The 5,022-nt window shown below is 60.1% G+C and overlaps 1 long non-coding RNA gene across 1 annotated transcript; it reads right to left on the bottom strand.

The window, feature by feature from the left end:
• Window positions 1-209: 209 nt before the first annotated feature.
• Window positions 210-3,420, bottom strand: LOC123254694. Its single transcript, XR_006506696.1, has 3 exons — window positions 3,341-3,420; window positions 2,659-2,749; window positions 210-259 (listed from the first exon to the last, which is right to left on the bottom strand). It is a non-coding gene; the product is annotated as an uncharacterized LOC123254694 (long non-coding RNA).
• Between the last annotated feature and the right edge of the window lie 1,602 nt (window positions 3,421-5,022).

Genomic DNA, 5,022 nt, shown 5'->3' on the forward strand with positions numbered 1-5,022 from the left:
TACACATCACTGAGAAAAGGAGAAGAAATGCAGTGGGAATTACCAGAGAAATGCCCCAAACAGCAGGAAAACCCACCCAGGGATGAGATCATCCCCTGGAGGCGGCCACCAGCCCTCCACTCGGGGAACAAGCCGCCTCCTCCCCACCAACACCAGTGGGCCAATGGTACGACGTCAGCATCAGGCTCACCTCGAGGATGTCGGCTGTGGGGATTTCCATGGATTCTGTCCCTCCATAGTAGAGATATTGCATCATCAGCTGAAGGAGACAGAAGAGCATGGTGAAGACCAGTCTAACCCCAAACAGCATGGCGGGGCAGGGAGTGGGAAGGGCGCTGGCTTTGGCGTTCATGGGATTATCCTAGAAGCAAGAGCTGGAAGGGATCTTCAACACCAGCTAGGCCAACCCCCTCTTTATACAAATGAGGAAAACTGAGGCTCCGAATTAAAATGCTAGAACATTGGAGACTGAAAGCTTGGAAAGGACCCTTGAGACCATCTAGTCCAACGCTTTTTTTTTTACAAATGGGGGAACTGAGGCTCAAAGATTGAGAGCTGGAAGGGACCTTGGAGACCCTCTAGTCTAACTTTGGAAATGGAGGCTCAGAGTATGGTAGGGATTTGCTCAAGGTCACATAAATGAAGAGACGGGATTCAAACTTGGGCCGTCTGATTCCAAATTCAGCACTCTTACTATCTTTTCTTTAAAAAAAAAGAAGAAATTACATAATGACAAAACTGTTCTATCCCATTTGTCTGCGCCCCTTTCTAAACTTCTTTTTGCCTGTTTGTTTTGTACTTTTTCAAAAACCTTCTGTCAATGCTAAGACAGAAAAGCAGTAAGGGTGGGCAGTGGGGGTTAAGTGACTTGCCCAGGGTCACACAGCTAGGAAGGGTCTGAGGCCAGGGTCCCCGGATGCTGGGCCTGGTGCTCCCTAGCTGCTTCTATTTTTTTGTATTAAAAAAATGTCTTTCCTTAACGCTCCTTTCTCCCAGCGCTCCTTTCACATGCCAGAAAGGTCACTTCCCGCCCGGGGGAGCGAATCGCTTCACCTCTCTGGGGTTCGGTTTCCTCGTCCGTAAAATAAGAGGGTTGGCGGAGGCCGCCCTCCCAGGGCCGGCGAGGCATGAAGCCTTGTGATCGCGGCACCGTGTCTGGACCGCAGCACAAAGCTGCCTCCTGCTCTCCGCTGCCCCGGGCCGGATCTCTCCCTCCAGCTCCCTCTGGGCCGCCCACGCAAAGGGCAGGTGGCAGAAGAACAGGCCCAAATTTGAAACAGGGCCTGAATTTGAATTTCCCTCCTGACGGGCCTCCCTTTCCTCATCTGCAGAATGAGGGGGTCGGAGGAGCCGCTCTCCGGCTGCCCTTCTAGCTCGAGATCTCTCCACCATCAGGGCCTCCAAAGGCCCTGCTGAGGAGGGCCAGGAGAGGCCTCTCTTGCCCCTTTCCCATCATGCTAGGCGTCTCGGGCCCTGGCCCCAGAGGCCTAGCCAGCTGAAGAAGCCTGAGGCCCTGTCACACCCCATTCCTCCGCCAGGCCTCCCGAGACATGCTCCTGCCGGCTCTGGCTCCCCCGGCTCGGAAGCCAGCGAGAGGGGGCAGGGAGGGCTCGGGGTCCAGCTTGGCCTCCCGGCCTGGGATAACCAGGACGGGAGCTTGGGAGGGGCCAGAACAGGAAGGGGGGCCCAGCGTGGGGGACAGCCGTGCTGAGGGGCTCCCCAGGAAGGCCGGGGCCCACTTTACACAGAACTGTTCCCAGCTGGAAAGAAGGGAAAACGCCTTCTCCTGTTTGACTAAAGAACCAGCCCCAGCCCCGGGCTGGCCGCTAGCGCGGGCCTCGGCTTCTCCCTGCTAAGAGGGTGCCTTTGGGGCCCCTGGAGGAAAAGAAGGGGGGAGGGAGGCCGGCGTGCCCAGCTGGGCTTTCGAGGCTCCCTGAACGTCCAGGCAGAGGCCCAAATCTAAACGGGGATCCTATTTCCCCCAACCTCCAGCTTCCTGCCCAGACTGGCCTCTGGGCCACCCCTCCTTCCCCGGCCTGGGCGAGGGCGGAGGATGGAGAAGGGAGACAACAAAGGCAGAAGGAGGCACAAAGGAGGGGAGGGGAGGGGAGGCCAGATGAGCCGCCCTTCTGTCGGCTCTGTTGTCAGAAGGTCCCCAGGGGCTGGGCCACAGGTTAGCCTCAGGGCAGCCCCGGGGCATGGGGGGAGCAGCAGACCCTGAGGGGGCCTGGGGAGTGGGGGGGGTGTCTGGGGCCTGCTGCCCTCCCTGATTTGGAAGACAAGGCCTGGGGCCTCGGGGGAGGCGCCCTCGATCCCTGTATTTGTGTTTTTGGCCTTATTCTTCTTTCTTAGCATCAATCCTCGGCCCAGATCCGGGCACTTTATCTCCCCGGCCTCACTTTCCTCCTCTGTACAATGACCACGTGGGACTAGACGTCTCTCAGCTCGAGATCCACGAACTACGAACTGAATGAAAGTGACTCAGAGTGGAGGGGCAGCAGGACTGGAACTCGGCCCTCTCCACCCTGAAGCCCATCTTCAGCGGCCTCCCGGCTCTCGGAAGGGGGGCTCGTGAGGGGCGCCCAGGCCTTGTGGGGTCAGCAACATCCCTCCCCTCCGAGGACCCCCCGGGCTCGGGGGAGCCAGAACTTTGCCCACCTGGAAGATGGCGTACTTCATGTCGCTGATTTCGATGGTCTTGCCACCGTCGCCATCTTGCTCTGACTTGTTGGTCATCAACGTCTTGAACCTGAGGGAGACGAGACGAACTCTGGTTTCTGGGGTGCCGCCCCATGGCGCCCCTCACTTTCCCACCCCCTCCTGGCTTTCCATCCCCAGCAGTGGTGACGGGGCCATTGGGCTCTATTCCACCAGCGGGCCCCGGAGGCCAGAGCCGGCCTTGGTGGGAGCGGCCTGGGCTTCCTCGGACAAGCCGGTGCCTCCATCCCCAGAGAAGGCTGCTGGTTTGTCTGAAATCATAAAAGCAAGGCGCCCGGCAGGCGCCATCGGCCGCAGAGGCTCAGCGAGAGGCTCAGGACGGACAGCGGTTCTGTTCCCTCCAGGCCCTCCTGAGTGGGGCCCTCGTTTCCTGGGGAGGCGAGCTGTCAGGGGAGGGGGGAGGGGAGCGGGGGGCTGGGCTGAGGCCTTTTTTTAGAAAAAGCCCAAAGGCCGGCACGACCCCAGGCTCCGTTTCTGGCCCTTCTTCCATCGGGCTTTGCCGGATGAGGCTCAGCCCAGGGCCTAACAGACGGGGAGGGGCCGGTCGTTCCTTCCTTCCTATCGAACTCGTCTCCTTAGACGAGTCCATCAGGCGGGCGGCCCGGCCAGTTGCCCTCCTCACCTGTTGGACGCCGTCACCAGGAGGACCTTGTGTGCGTAAAAGAGCCTCCCTTCCACGAGGAACGTCACGTCGGACATCTCCTTGTTGTTCAGAAAGTGAGGATCTGGGGGAGAAAAGGGACAAGAAGAAAGAAAGTCAGAGTGGGCAGCCCAGTGCACGGTCCTGGAGTGGGAGGCGGGAGGCAGGCTGATGTTGTGGAGATTCCAATCCTGGCTCTGCTCCTTCTTGACCTTAAACAAGTCCCTTGATTTCTCTGGGCCTCAGTTTCCCTATCTGTAAAACGAGGGGGTCCCTGACCGCTTCTAGGGACGCTTCATGAACAAAGACTCGGCCCTTTGGGAGGGGCACCGAACCGTACCTCGGTTTTCTCATCTGTGGGATGAGGGGGCTGGACGTGGCCCCGACCGAGAGTCCTTTCCAGCTCTGAATTCTACGAGCCCCAAAATGCTACTGTGTACCGGGAAGCCCTCAAGAGTTTATTCTCCATTGAGAGGCAACCCTGGGAATAGGAAAACAGCCACGTCGAGGCTGGCCCCTGTCCGGGAAGAGCCACCCTCTGAGCAGACTCCAAGAGGAGGGACTCCAGCCCAGCCTCTCGTCCCGCCTTCCCAGGACCCCTGGACCCGCCGTCGTTTCCCCGACCCTCGGGACAAGGAACGCCCGCAAAGGGTCCTCGAAGCCAGGCTCCTGTCCGCCTCCTTTCGGGGACAGACACCGCGTCGGACCAGGGCTCTGCCCGGGACTTCATGTGAGGAGAGGCGGCCAGGGTTAGCGGCCTGAGGCGAATCTCTCCAGCCTCTCTGAACCTCGGGGTCTTCGTCAGAAAGATGAGATTACACTAAATGGCCCCTAAGGTCCCTTTTTGGCTCTGAGGTCTCAGTTTCCCTATCTGTAGAATGATGAGATTGGACCAGATCGCCCTAAAGTCCCTTTTAGTCTTTTCAACCTCAGTTTCCCCATTTGCAGAACGGTGAGATGAGAACAGATGGCCCTTGAGGTCCCTTGTGGCCGTCTGAGTCTTGGTTTCTCCCTCTGTAGAATGGGGAGAGTGGACTGGACGGCCCTTGAGGTCCCTTGTGGCCGTCTGAGTCTGGGTTCCCCCTGTCCGACGCTGGGCCTCTGCTGCCAGACTCGTCACTACAGCCCGTGAGGCAGGCGCTCTCCTCCCTACGAGCCCAGGCCGTCCTGCGTTTCCTGAGCACGTCGCCTGTGCCCGGAACGTGGGCCGGGGTTTGGGGGGGATCAAAGAAGGGGCAGCAGGAGGCCAAGAGAGAGGAGGGGAGCCGCCTTACCTAGCCGGGCCGGCAGGGTCTTCCTGATCTCCGGGATGCTGGGGATGGGGCTGCTGCCGTAGCAGTGTGTGAAGACGCCGGCCAACTGCTGGATGATGGAGTCGTTCTGCGAGGGGGTGGGAGGCACAGACAGAGCGGGGTGAGGCTCCCCGGCCAGCTGTGCCCCCTTCTGTGCCAGGCCCTCCCCACAGTGGACACGCCGGCAGCCCCTGCTTGGGGGGTGGCCAGGAGGGTTTTCCCATGTTGGGGGGACGGGGCAGAAGATGCTCGGATGAAGGGAGAAGGAGCCTGGGGGGCCCTGGGGGACGGGGAGGGATGGAGGGGTGCAGAAGATACCCGGATGAAGGGAGAGGGAGCCCGGGGGGCCCCGGGGGATGGGGAGGGATGGAG

This window comes from Gracilinanus agilis, unplaced genomic scaffold (assembly GCF_016433145.1).
Source record: "Gracilinanus agilis isolate LMUSP501 unplaced genomic scaffold, AgileGrace unplaced_scaffold29925, whole genome shotgun sequence".
NCBI lineage: Eukaryota > Metazoa > Chordata > Mammalia > Didelphimorphia > Didelphidae > Gracilinanus > Gracilinanus agilis.